The following is a 15290-nucleotide window of genomic DNA, read 5'->3' on the forward strand; positions in this document are numbered from 1 at the left end:
TCATCGCATCCGACCCGTACACCAAACTGAAAGGCGTCTCCATGGTAGAGGATTGGGGCGTGGTGTGGTATGCCCATACGATCCTTGGTACTTCCTCCGCCCACTCCCCTTTGGCCTTCTCTAACCTTCTCTTTAACCCCCTCAGCAAAACTCTGTTTGCCGACTCTACTTGCTAGTTGGTCTGGGGGTGTTCGACTGATGCGAACACTTGCTTGATACCTACCTCAACGCACAGATTTCTCAACTGCTAACTGGCAAACTGGGTCCATTATCGGATATCAAGCGCCTAGGTACGCCAAAGCGACACACAATGTTCTTCCACACAAAGTGTTGTACCTTGTGCGCAGTGATCTGTGCCACGGGCTTCGCCTCTATCCACTTGGTGAAGTAGTCGATGGCAACGATCAAATACTTCATCTGCCTTATCGCCAGTGGGAACGGACCCAGAATGTCAATTCCCCAGGTATGAAAAGGCCACGGGCTATATATGGATCACAGTTCTTCTGGCGGCGCCTTGTGCCAGTCAGCGTGCTTTTGGCATTGCTTGCAGCGCTGGGCGTGTCGCGCGCAGTCCTCCTTTACTGTTGGCCAGAAAAACCCTGCGCATATCACCTTGGAGGCTAAGGGCCTTCCCCCTACGTGGCTCCCGCAACTGCCTTCGTGGAGCTCCGCCATTATCCTGCCACACTCGTCGCCACTTACACACGTTAAGATAGGGTCAGTGAACCCGTGCCTGAACAACACTCCGTCCACCAGAGTGTATCTTGCGGCATTTCTCTTGACCTTCTTACCTTCTTTAGGCTCCACTAGGAGAGCCCCATCCGCCAGGTACCGTCTGTATGGCGTCATCCAGGTGTCTCCCTCGGCTAGGGCACATATCTGCATCTGGCTTCCTTCTTCGGGCGTGTCCGCGTATGTGCTAATGCGGGGCATCTTCAGCGTATCTTGGGTCAAAGAGCGATGACTCCTTGGCCTTCCTCTCGTTGTACGAATCTGGAGGACATCCACCCTATTATCTTCCAAGAATTTATGCGGAGCTTTGAGCGTCTCTTGGATCACTGTCCTCTGTCTACCCCCCTTGCCTGAGCTGACCAGCTTGGCAAGCAGGTCGGCTCTAGCATTCTGTTCCCTTGGGACATGTATCAGCTCAAGAGCGTTGAATGCTCCCTTCAATAATTGGACGTATTTCAGATACGCTGCCATCTGTGGGTCCTTCGCCTGGAACTCACTTAACACCTGCCTCGTAATCAGCTGGGAATCGCTTTTCACCAGGAGGTTTTGTGCGCCCATCTCCTTGGCCAGGAGCATTCCTGCGATCAGAGCTTCGTATTCCGCCTAATTATTACTTGACTTAAAGGCGAAGCGCAGAGCTTGCTCAATCAACACACCATTGGGTCCCTCCAAGACTATTCCCGCACCACTCCCTTGTTGGTTAGAAGAGCCATCAACCGAGAGCAACCACTGCGAGCCCACCTCCACCTCTTGTTCACCTCCGGGCGAGAGTTCCGCTACAAAATCTGCATACACTTGCCCTTTGATGGATCCTTTAGGCTCGTATTGGATGTCGAATTCTGACAGCTCCACCGCCCAGCGCACCATTCTTCCAGCCACGTCAGGCTTCTGCAGCACCTTCTGTATAGGGAGGTTTGTCATCACTACCACCGTAAAGCTGTGGAAGTAATGACGGAGCCTCCTGGCTGAAAACACCACTGCCAGCGCTGCCTTCTCCAACGCCTGGTATCTCGTCTCCGCGCCTTGTAAGGCCTTGCTTACGAAATAGATGGGCTTTTGAATCTGGTCCTGCTCCTGGACCAACACTGAGCTGATAGCTCGCTCTGTCACTGTGAAGTATAGCCGGAGGGGCACGCCTATTACCTGTTTGCAGAGGACCGGTGGCGTCGCCAGGTATTCTTTGAACTTAATGAAAGCCGCTTCGCATTCGTCAGTCCATGAGAAACGACTATTTCTCTTGAGGCACTGGAAATATGGGTGCCCCTTCTCTCCTCCGGCGGAAACAAACCTTGACAGCGCCGCCATTCGCCCCGTCAACTGCTGCACTTCCTTTACCGACGTCGGGCTTCGCATGGCGATGATCGTTGCACATTTGTCGGGGTTCTCCTCTATCCCCCTCTCTATGAGCATAAAACCCAAGAACTTACCGGCCTCTACCCCGAAGACACACTTCTCAGGATTTAGTTTGAGGCGATACTTGGATATAGTGACAAACAACTCTTCCAGGTCCGCCATGTGCTGTGCCCTATCCTGCGACGCCACTACCATGTCGTCCACGTAGGCGTATACATTCCTTCCTAGCATAGGGGCTAGGACCTTGTCCATTAGCCTTTGGTAGGTGGCGCCCGCGTTTTTTAGCCCAAAAGGCATCACCTTATAACAGTAACTGCAAGTCTCTGTCATGAATGCAGTTTTGCATCTTGATCTGGTTGTACCCCGAGAATGCGTCCAAGAAGCTCAGTACCTTGCTGCCAGATGCACTATCCACCAACGCGTCGATGCTGGGTAGTGGGTACGAGTCCTTCGGGCACGCCTTATTCAAGTCCGTGAAGTCCACGCACATCCTCCACTTCCCATTCGCCTTCTTTACCAAGACGACGTTGGCTAGCCACTCAGGGTATTGAATCTCCCTGATGTTGCCAACACTCAACAACTTCTGCGTTTCTTCCCTTACCACCAGCTGCCTTTCATCGTTAAACTTCCTCCTCCTTTGGCGCACGGGACGGACCGTGGCGTCTATGCTGAGGTGGTGACATAGGAAATCCGGGTCGATGCCGGGCATATCTGAGGCGGACCACGCGAAAGCATCCAGGTGGCGTGAAATCACCCCTGCCACCCCCTCCTGTTCTTCCTGGCTCAGCAAACGCCCTAGCTTGAACGTTTTGCCGCCAATCTCCCTCTCCACGGGTTTAGCCGCCTGTTGATCCCTGTTATCATCTTCGACGGGCGCCGCCTCTCCCCCGGGCGCCACGTTGTCAAGGCCTTCTTCCATTGGTGCATCTGCTTCGGGCATCGCCCACACAGGTGTGGCCTCATCGGGCGTTGTCCCGGCGGGCGTTGCTTCAATCATCATCGTGTCTGCACTCGGCGGACGCTCGTACACATGAACACGCCTCTCTTCGTTTTCAGGTTGTTTTCATAACATTTCCTTGCCTCCTGCTGGTCTGACTTGATGACTATCACCTTGCCACCGAGGTCCGGCAGCTTCATCTTCATATGGCGCGTGGAGGCCACTGCGTTCAGCCTGTTCAATGCCGGTCTGCCCAACAAAATGTTGTAGGCGGAGTTGGCGTTCACGACCAAGTACCAGATGCTTTCGGTACGCGAGGCTTCTCCATCCGTGAACGTAGTCCTCAACTCCAGGTAGCCTCGGACTTCCACCTGGTTATCCGCAAACCCGTACAGGCACCCTGTGTAGGGCCTCAAAAGGTCAGGGGACAACCGTAACTTATTGAATGTCGACCAGAACATGACGTCTGCTGAACTTCCCTGGTCGACAAGAACTCTGTGCACCTTTCTTCCAGCTGTGACGACCGAAATGACCACGGGGTCGTTGTCATGCGGCACCACGTCTCGAAGGTCCCCTATCGTGAATACGAGGTCCGATTCCCACGGCTCACCCGAGATCCTTTCTTCGATCGAGTTGACCCCCCTCGCGTATTTCTTTCGCTGGGAGGCGGTGGGTCCCCCGTCGAAAAAACCTCCAGCTATGGTATGGACCTCGCCGAGAACCGGCGTCTCGTGTGCTCGTTCTTCCGCTGGCGGCGGCGGTCGTGGCGGGTTCCGCAACATAATCCTTCAAAAACCCGGTTCTCACCAGCTCATCTAGCTGGTAACCCAGGGATAGGCAGTTATCAATGTGGTGACTGAAAGCCTCGTGGAACTCACATCAAGAGTCTTTCCGAGGCCCCAACACCTTATCAGACTTCGCCGGTCGCCTCAACCTCTCAGCTATATTAGGCACGGCGATCAGGTCCTTCAGTTCCACCACGAAATTGTATCTTGCCGGCCTCGCCCTCTCTCTTGCCGGGCGATCGCCTCCCGCTGGACCCTGGGGCTGGGGCTTTCTGGCCTCGTAGGGGCGTCTCCCCTCTGGTTTCTTCCTTCCCGTCGTGGTCTCATTGACTCTGGCGGGTTGAGTTCGCGTCGATCCTCTCGGGCGCGAGGGCACGACGCTGGTGCGCTTCACACACACTTCTCCCTCAGAAGCGATATGTTCCACCGCCCGACACCGTAGTTCAGCGAAAGTCCTAGGGCGGTTGCGAATGATGGATTCACCAAAAGGGTCGGGGGATACGCCTTTCACGAATGCGTACACAATCATGGGTTCCTCTGTCGTACCAACCTTTACTACCTAGGCCCCAAAGCGATTGATGTATTCCTTTAGGGTCTCCCCTTGATACTGTTTCACATCAAACAGATCGTAGGAAACCGGCGGCGGGGCCTTGTTTGCTAGGTATTGTTCCCTGAACAATCGTGACAGTTGTCGGAAAGAGGTGATATGGCCGTCCGAGAGGCTGATAAACCAATCCATAGCCATCCCAGTCAAGGTGCTCATAAAGAGCTTGCACTTGGCAGCGTCGGAACCGCCTACCAGGACCATCTGTGTGTGAAACGCAGAGAGGTGCGTCTCAGGGTCCTCCATCCCAGTGAAGATCACCTTGGGCCCTGCGGACGTGTTTGGGATCACTGCATCCAGAATCTCCTGCGAGAAGGGAGTGGAAAACTCCCTTGGCGGGGAAAGGTTATCCATCTCGTCATGTTCACGTTGCCCCTGATTATTCCGCAAACCCCGGCGCAACACCTCATTTATACGATGGAGCTCTTCATTCCTCACATGCGAGGCTTCGAGATCTGCTTGCATGCGTTCCTGTTCCAGCTTCGACTCCGCCATATCATCTTGCAGCCCCCGCATTATCTCCAGGACCTGTTGCATGGACAGTTCTGTTGGGGCCGCACGTGCAGTACCTCGTCTTGTGGTGGCCATTTTCACGGTCTCTTCAACCCTCCTCCAACGTTACTATAACTTGATAGATCTTCTCAAACTTGCGATGGGACTGATGTTTTATATCGGCCCCACGGTGGGCGCCAAATGTTCTGTCCGGTTGACCTGGGACATCTTCGTGCGCGACCTCAACCGTCAACTAGGGACTCCTTCCCACTGGTTACCTGTGGATTCCTGCAAAGAAGGACAAAAGGGCGCCCTAGCGGCCGTTTGCACTCCAACGCTCAAGTCAGCCAACAAGAAACACCAAAAACTATGCACCTCCGTATCGGAGAACCGCGTATGGCACTCTGAAGGTGGTAAAAAGGAACTGTGTCTAGTGTGTATTTTCTCCTTCTAGCAAAGATCTTTCCCTAGTCCCTTGTGCGTAACCTCAAGGCTCGAGCAAGCAACTAGAGAGTTTCTGGGAAATTTGCCAAAAGTTCGAACCCCGTTCTCAACATCCTCGGCGCTATTTAAACTACCCTAGCATTTAAAGCGCCTTAAAGCGCTTTTAATAATAAAACGTAACACACTTAATTAGCGCGTCTGATTAGAAAACGTAGCGCATTTAAGACGTTGAAACGCTTGGGAGCCTTTATAGTACCTTAAACGCTTAAAACAGAAACTGTATTAAATGACTTTAATTACCTGATACCTGACTAAATGGTGTTTCTATTCTGACCTGGCTGTCGTACACGTGGAGGGCCTCACAGCGCCATGACCCCATCTGGGGACGTTTCTTCGTGTGAGTCCTCCTGCTTGGGAGTGCTACTGCGCCAGGGGTGACCTTTTGGGTGCCAACTCATGCCCCCAATCCTCCAGTCACTCACTTTGAGGGCGTATCTGCCTTCCTCTCGTACCCTACGCCTGGCTACCCTGGGCGTGACCCTCCTCTTGAGTCGTATATGTCCCAAAGGCGTCTCTGGGGTGGCAGGGGTACTTCACGAGTCAGGCTGCCCTACACTGGTGCTGTCACTATGGCCTTGAAGCCACCTTTCTCCTCTCCTTATCACTACCCCGGATCATCGGGACCTGAGGCCTTCCCACGGCGTCGCTCCCTCCATGGTTTTTCCTACCCATGGGTATCGGGGAACCACACTGTGATTGCCTTGCCTTAGTGATATTTGATCTTGGCGACGCCCTGGTTGGGCGACGCCTTCACCTAGGCGACGCCTTGCCTTGGCGACGCTTCCTCTTGGAGACGCTGGTAATTGGCGTCTCTTCACCTAGGCGACGCCTTGTGTTGACTTTGACTCCACGCGTTGACTTTGACCTTGACTTTGTCAACGCCCAGATACGGGACGGTACAGTCATCAACCACATAAGTTTCTTCAACTCTTCATCTTTTTCTTCCATACCCATTCTATATCAAAAATTCTAAAACATGTCTTTGTTGTTTTCTTGATGTTTCAATCGGTAGAAATGTGTTAGGTTCTGTATTTAATCGGTTCTTTGTTTTTTTTTTCTGTTCTTTATGGTTTACATGTTCTTATTGAAGTTTCAATCGGTTCATATGCTTCATTGTCTTGTTTCAATCGGTTGAAGTTCTAGAAATGGGTTTCTATGCGGTTTTGGATTGGTTTTTGTGTTCTTGATGACTTCTTGAATGGTTATAGAATCTTGATCCAATTCTTGAAAATTTCTATTCATATACCAACTCACATCATACATGGCTCTCAAGTCTTCACCAAAATTGATCTGAAAAGCGGGTATAATAAAATTCGAATTAAACCGGGAGATGACTGGAAAACCGTTTTCAAGTGCATGTTAGAAAAGTTCTAGAAACCCTTAGGAAAACTATGTTGTATGCAAATAGATAAAAATGTGTGTTTGCCATAGACCATATAGAACTCCTAGGGTTTGTAGTAAGCTCCCAAGGGGTGCAAGTAGATGAAAAAAAGGTGGCAACAATTAGAAATTGGCCTACACCCACCAATATCTCTAAAGTACGAAGCTTTCATGGATTAGCTAGCTTTTATAAAATATTTGAGGAAGACTTCAGTACTATTATTGCACCTCTCAATGAAATAGTAAAGAAAGATGAAGTGTTTAAATGGCGCCAAGAGCAAACAAATGCTTTTGAGACTTTGAAAGATAAATTAACCAAGGCTCCCATTTTAACACTTCCCAACTTTACTAAGTCATTTGAAATTTAGTGTGATGCCTCTGATATAGGCATTGAGGTTGTCCTCCTTCAAGAGGGCCACCCCATAACTTATTTTTGTGAGAAAATTAAAGGGAGTAATCTATATTACTCCACCTATGACAAAGAGTTTTACGCTCTTGTTACGACCTTGCAAAATTGGCAACACTGCCTTTTTTCCGAAAGAGTTTGTGATACATAGTGATCATGAATCTCTTAAATATTTGAAAAGCCAAAGCAAGCTTAACAAGAGACATACCAAATGGGTAGAGTTTATTGAGTAATTTTCCTATGTGATCAAACATAAGCAAAGCAAGTCCAATATGGTGACAAATGCTCTTTCTAGGAGACATACCTTGCTTAATGTTTTAACCGCTCAATACTTGGGGTTTGATCACATTAAGGAAATTTATAAAGATGACCTTGACTTTTCGCTCATCTTTCAAGAGTACTAAAAAAGGAGGTCACAAAGACTTTTTCATACATGATTGCTTTATCTTTAAAGGGAAAAGTCTTTGTGTGCCCCAAGGGTCTTTGAGACAATCTTTTGTAAAGGAGGCACATGAGGAAGGCTTGATGGGACATTTTGGGGTAGCAAAAACCTTAGACACCTTGGATGAACATTTCTTTTGACCAAACATGTGAAAATTGTTAGAATTAATGGTCTTAAAAAGAGAGAGAGAGAGAGAAAAGATTGCACAACCAATATATACTGGTTCACTCCTTACCAAAGCTACATCCAGTCCCTAGAAAACCATTGGGTATTTCACTAGGTAATCACCAACAGATTACAACACACAATCACCACGAAGAGGTGATCTTAATCATACAAGAACACATACCCTCTTTGCCTAACCACACACAAACAGTCAGAACAACCCTCTGACTTTACAGATTCACAGGTTACAAGATTTCAAATTGAAAAACAATTACAAGAATAACAGGAACAGATTACACCTGATTACAGGAAATCACAGAGCTCCTAATTCACTTCTTGAACCAAATGCACAGCCTTAGGCAATCTAGCAAAGCTTGAAACAAATCTCTCTCAAATCAGTTTCTTAATCTCACTTTCTGTTTTTTGAAATGTCGAGAGTAACTCAGATTTATAGCTCTTCAAACTAGCCGTTTTAGGTAGTTAAACATGAGCCAAAACAGATTTCACAGTTTTTAAAAAAGTTGTTAAGAATTTAAAAAATCAATCGGTTGAAATGTCAATTTAACCGGTTGAATTGGTTTTCTTTGTTAGATAGCCAAGTCAAAAAAAGTTTGAAAACCCTCTAAACAAGCTAGGTGTAAAACAATCGACTAAACCGATAAATCAATCGGTTATTTATCACTTAGCTTAGAAAAACACTTTTCGTTTTCAAAACTAGATTGATTCAGCTGTGGTTTAGTTTAAGAATGAATCTTTCAAATTCTAAACATCCTAAAACTAATCCCTAACAACAACAGCATAGGCTTCAAGTTTTCTTCACAGTTCAAGCTTTCTTCACAGATTTGGGGTCATCAAAGCTTCATTTTCAACATTCTCCCCCTATTTGATGACGACAAATCCCTGGGTTGCTTTGGGATGTTTTGTTTAGAATTTGGAACAACTTGCAATCACAAACAGATGCAAAAACATAGGATAATATATTCCAGATATATCAAGCACCACAAAACGAGTTTCCACTGGGTGATTTCCAAATAGGAAGATCAACCAAATCAATGTGATAACCAGAAACACATGCATAAGGTGCAACAGCAGAAAAACAATCGGTTAAAACGCAAGAATAATCGATTAAAATTATCAGAGTTCAACAAATTATCATCTATCTAAAGCAGTTATCAGAGTGCATGAATTAGATGATCATAGCCCCAAAGCCATTTCTCCCCCTATTTGTCTTCGAAAATAGAGTGTAAGAAGGAATAAAAACAACATAAAAGAAGGATGGTCGTATTGCAGCTCAAAGAGTAGGTTCTACACAGTCTCGATTTGTTCATTCAAGGTTTTAAACCTTGTATCCATGCTCTGGAACCTTGTGTCACATAGCTCATAAAGGCTCATTTGTCTGTCAGCAAAGTCATCCATTATATTGATCATTAGTCTTTCAAATGGATTCATGGATGTAATCCTTTCTTCTCAAGTGGCTGCACTTGGTCCAGCTTCAAATGCATCTGCAGTAGGTTCCTCTCCAGCAGCAACTTCATTTTCTTCCTCAGCTTGTGCTCCACTAGATGATCCAGGTTGATCTCTTCTTTTGCTGATCCACTTGCCATCAATTTTGGTAAATCCCATTTTGCTAAGGGATCCATTATTGATTTCGCTAGAGGACTTCACAACCTTAGACAACTCTTCCTCTAGGTCCACTTCAGAATAGTTTAAAAGTTTAGAAATCAAAATGGCATAGGAATAATGAAAATCACTTAACCTTGTTGCCTTTTGCATATGATCCTTAAAGATGTGGATCCAGTTCAGCTTTACTTTGTTCATGATGCAGTAAATGAAAACCAAATCTTCTTCTGACAGTGTGGAATGGTTGCTGCCCCTTGGTGTGAGTATCCAGGAGATGATGAAGGCAATGAGCCATTCATTCAATTTTAACCCTCCAATAGCAAAATTCCTCACTTTTGAGAGAGGATTTTTAAGGCAGCTATAGTAGAATTGCATCTTGTTAAATTCGTCCACCACTCCTACATTCCCTTTGTTGATCCTCAGCCCAATGTACTTCAGTCCAGTTATGGCAGTCCAAACCTCATAGGTAATCTCCATGTCTACCCCTTTCATATGAGAGCAAAGGTAATCACCATTAAATTTAAGGTTTGTATAGAAAACTCTTACCAAATTTGGATATATATTTCTAGACATTTCCAGAAACCGCTTCAACATTTGCTCTGTCAACAAATTCCTTACTTCCATGAGCTTTTGCTACTTCATCCAGTTGAAGGAGATCACTTTTGGAGTATTGATTACCTTCCTACTTGTCTCATGTAGGAATTTTTCAATCCATTCTGTTTCACTTGCAAACCAGCTTTCAAGTTTACCCCATTTTCTTCCAGCTCTTGTTTTCATCCTTTTGGAAGATGGAGGAGTTGATTCCATGTTCAGTGAGAGAAGAATAGTGTGGGCAAACTACAAAAACATAATAGAGCAGAAGAAAAATAGTAGGTTGCTTCTCGTGAAGAAGAACAACTCATAACCATACTTATTTAAGACTAGAAAAGGCAGTCAAGACTTTGGCATTTAGTGGGTTTAAATTCAACAAAAAAAGAGTCAAATAAAAAATAATAAAGCAGTCTGTCAGACCCTAACAGAAAGCACAGAGAGAGAAACCACGTGCTGATTTGACCAAGCTTAAAAAGGTTTTAATTTCCAATATAAAAAGAAATATATTCTATAAAGAGTAGTAATTGCACAGAGAATGCATGTTCAAGGCAGTAATAAATGAATCATTGACCACTAATGGTACTAAGAATGATCAGAGATTCAATTCATAGCTTAGAGAAATAAGGCAGAAATAACCACAGTACTGTCAGGACTGAAATAATCGATTGTTTCGCAGAATCAACTCGTTGATTTTCTGTGGCAAAAATTTGAAATTAATAAAACCAAACTCTTCAACAGAAACCGAAAAACAGAGATACAGAACAAGACACTTACTATTTGTTCGAGTATAAAGCAGATATTTAACCAGATAACCCAAAAACTAATTGTAAAAACACTGAATTGGATTTATAACAGATTGTTCAAGCATAGGAAGAATGAGATAAGAATAAAAATCTATTTTCCTAGAACACTGTACAAATCTGAAATAGTTCATTTCATCATAAATAAAGCAATATCTTGAACATATGCATCCACACGAGCAAGCTTCTACAGATCCTTGATTATAGAAGAAAGATCTTGCAAAAAAGATCATATCTGTATCGCCCTGGTAGTCGGGAGTAATGACGTGGCGTCGAGCTATTATATAGGCGTGTTGGACGGGACACCTGGTTAGCAGAAGGGAAGGAGGTCGGGGGGTTTGCGTAGTCGCCAGTTATTAAGTTGGCGTGCTCCGATCTCCACCATACCTAAAACCGGCGGTCACCGAGTTGAAGATGAAGTCGCCAGATGTGAATCCAGGCGATCAAGTGATTAGAGATCGCCGAAGCAAGGACATTGCCGAAGATAAAAGCAGATGGTCATTTCCCAGTTGGCCAGAGGATGAGCTTGGGAGATAGCCCACTTACACGGTGAAGCAGGTAGGGCAGATCATGAAGGCGGCCGGCGAGACCACAGGGAAGGTGTGTACGAAGGCACCCGAACTCGCCATCCAGAAGAGATCGCGCTCCAAGGCATCTATGCACTGAGTATACCATGCATAAGTAACTTAGCCAAAGAAGAGTCAGAAGTAGCGCCCAAGTCAAGGATGCTCCAGATGATGGCACGTGTACAGCTGGATGCGAGCCACGTGTCCAGATGTGTAACTGCCAGGAGAGAGAAAGTGCCCAGGTATATAAGAGTTCTCAACGAACTTCTGAGGTACGCACGTTCAGAATATTTCTTTACGCTTGCGATTCTTGAGTACACTGAGAGAGAACTGGTCACGGTTCCTTAGAGTTCTTGAGTCTTACTCTTGAGTAATTGGTGGTTCAGTCACTGACTTGGGCGTTGGAGTGCGATCGGCCGCAGCGGCGCCGTTTCGTCTTTTGCAGGTTCTTGAGGTGTATCACGGTGAAGGACGGAGGCAAACACGGCGCATACGTCGATCCAAGTTTGACGAGGCAAAGCTCCAGCGTTTTGGTCAACAGGCAGGATCAATATCAAATAACAAGATTTGATCCCTAAAAGAATTTGGGACCTTTGATATTAGTTTGACCATAAGAATCTTTAAGACTCTTAGGAATCCATTTCAGAATGCCTTTAGGAACAAGAATTTTTCTGGCTTTGCAAAACTTAACAGAATGACCTCTCTATAAACAATAGAAGCAAGACACAATCGATTGTTTCGAATTTTTAACTAATTCATTTTGTGCAAAGGTTGAAAATGGTTTAGAAAAACCACTGTTCTTACTATGTGGATTGAAACCAAGACCTGATTTTCCAAAAACACAATTTTGAGATGCTAACACATTCTCAAAATTTGATTTTCCTTTAGTTAGTTTATCCACAGTTTTCACAAGATAAAACACTTTGTTTTCACGAATTTTGTAATTTTCACAAAAGCTTGAGTTACACTTACAAGAAGAGTTTTTGTAAATAAGTTCAAGATTTTCAAAATCATTTTTGGAATTATCGAGCTCTTCTTCTAAATTTTTAACTCTAATTTTCAGCCAATTGTTCAAACCTTTTAATCTATTGTTTGTGAAAACCAATTTATTTGCCTCTTCATGAGTCTCTTTAAAGGCCACAAGAAGTTGATAGTAACTATCATCTTTGGTAAAAGAATTTGAACTTACACTGCTTGATGTTGATGCCTTCAAACACAAATTTGCTTTTGCATCTTCTGAGGAACTGGAAGAAGACACTTCATTGTCATCCCAAGCTATATAGGCTTTCTTGGTCTTGCCTCTTCTTTCTCCTTGGAATTTTGTTTTATCTTTGTTCTCATTGTTATGAAAATCTGCCTTGATGTGTCCCTACTCACCACATCCAAAGCATGTATACTTATTAGTATTGAAATCATTTAGTTTCTTGGAATTGTACCTTTTGGAAGATTGATGTTTGTTGTTGTTCTTTCTCAAGAATTTGCTAAACTTCTTTGACAACAAAATAAGTGTATCTTCCTCACTATCACTTAAGTCTTGACATCTTTTATGTCCAGTTGTTTTTAGAGCTATGCCTTTGCTGTGTTTGTCCTCATTTTCTTGGACAAACAATCGGTTCATTTCCAATTCATGTTCCCTTAGCTTACCAAACAGAGAAGTTGTTGTCATAGAGGTTAGATCTCTTGATTCAGATATGGTAGTGACCTTTGGCTGCCATGTTCTGTCCAGACATTTCAGAATCTTTATATTTAGTTCCTCTTTCTCAAAGGTCTTCCCAAGGCTCATAAGATGATTAACAATGTTAGAGAATATTTTCTGCACTTCAGAAATTGTTTCTCCCTTCTGCATTCTTGTTCCGTCCGATTGACCAGGACGTCTTCGTGCGCGACCTCAACCGTCAGCTAGGGACTCCTTCCCACTGGTTGCCTGTGGATTCCTGCAAAAAAGAGGACAAAGAGGTGCCCTAGCGGTCGTGTGCACTCCGACGCTCAAGTCAGCCAGCAAGAAACACCAAAAGCTGTCCACCTGCGTGTCTGAGCACCGCGTATGGCACTCTGAAGGTGGTAAAGAACTGTGTATGTGTGTGTGCTGTCTCTTTCAGGCAAAAATATTCCCCAGTCACTTGTACGTAACCTTGAAGCACGAGCAAGCAACTAGAGAGTTCTCTGATAAATTTGTCGAAAGTTCCAACCCTTTTTCTAACATTCCCTGCGCTATTTAAACTACCCAAGCATTTAAAGCGCTTTTAATCACAAACGTAACGCGCTCATTAAAGCGTTTAATTAGAAAACGTAGCGCATTTAAGACGTTGAAACGCTTGGGAGCCATTATAGTACCTGAATGCTCGAAAGGGAAACTGTATTGAATGACTTTTAATTACCTGGCACCTGACTGAAGGGTGTTTCCATTCTGGCATGGCTGTTGTACACGTGGAGGGCCTCACGACGCCGTGACCCCATCTGGGGGTGTTTCTGCCCATCTGGGGACGTTTCTATGTGTGAGTCCTCCTGCTTGGGAGTGCTACTGCGCTAGGGGTGGCTTTTTGGGTGCCAACTCGTGCCCCCAAGTATCTAGCCACTTACTTTGAGAGCGTATCTGCCTTCCTCTCGCACCCTACACCCGGTTACCCTGGGCGTGACCTTCCTCTTAGGTCGTATCTGTCCCGAAGGCGTCTCTGGGGCGGCAGGGGTACTTCACGAGTCAGGCTGCCCTTCACTGGTACTATCACTATGGCCTTGAAGCCACCTTTTCCTTCTCTTTATCACTTTCCCGAGATATCGGGACCTGAGGCTTTCCCACGACGTCGCTCCCTCCATGGTCTTTCCTACCCATGGGTATCGGGGAACCACACCGTGATTGCCTTGTTTTTACACTGTTTGATCTGGCGACGCCCTAGTTGGGTGACGCCTTCACCTGGGCGACGCCTTCACCTAGGCGACGCCTTGCCTTGGCGACGCTTCCTCTTGGCGATGCTGGCATTTGGCGTCTCTCCACCTAGGCGACGCCTTGCGTTGACTTTGACTCTTCAGCCGTTGACTTTGACCTTGATTTAGTCAACGCCCGGATATGGGACGGTACACAAGCCCCCCAGTCTTAAGCCGAAGACTTGTCTTCAGCGCAAAGACTAAAGCCTTGCCCCCGCCATCCACGTGCCCTCCTGATGACGTGGCATTCTCTGCTGACTCAACAATTTTTCGAATTACTGACGTGACACTTTCTGAACCACAAAGGTTTTCTTAATGGCTGATTGGACATCCCTGAAATGGGAAAAATAAATTCTTTTGAAGTTGCGCTTAATTGCGTGCCACGTGGTTCATCGTGCGGTCGTCTTCAAGAACCTCTTGCGCTCCCCTTGAGCGCTTAGTTTTGCAACACGTGGCATCATCACACGGTTATCATTTGATGTCCCTCGCGCTTCTCGTAACGTTCAAGTTACTCAAACCCCGCGCTTGCCACTACTGTTACATCCACTTTCTCTGAATCCCTTCTCACTGTTCATCTTCTCTGAATCTCTTCTCTCGCGACCCCTGCTCATTCGTGCTTCCGCTCTCCACACCCTTCAGCCCCAAAGGTATGGTTTTCCCCCTCTTTGATGATTCTCTTCACTGTATGAACTGCCTGGGACTGTCCATATTACTGCATTTCTTTGGATATTGTTTGTGCGCCTCTTCGTTCCCCTCATTCCCCTTTTCTGTCATGTGGGTAGGGTTTTCCTAGGGTTCCTCCATTTTTCCCTTTTCTTCTCCCCAACCCCTTTTCTCTGAACCCTTTCTTTCTCTTTTGATCTTCAGCATTGGCATTGATGGCGAAAACTAAGACCACCGCGCCTCCACCGCTCCCTAAGTCTTATTATAAGGGCGAATACGACTGGGCCCCCGACGAACTTCTGGACGAATGTTCCCTCCTGAACTCTGT

This window comes from Phaseolus vulgaris, chromosome 11, assembly GCF_051622355.1.
Source record: "Phaseolus vulgaris cultivar YP4 chromosome 11, ASM5162235v1, whole genome shotgun sequence".
NCBI classification, from domain to species: domain Eukaryota; kingdom Viridiplantae; phylum Streptophyta; class Magnoliopsida; order Fabales; family Fabaceae; genus Phaseolus; species Phaseolus vulgaris.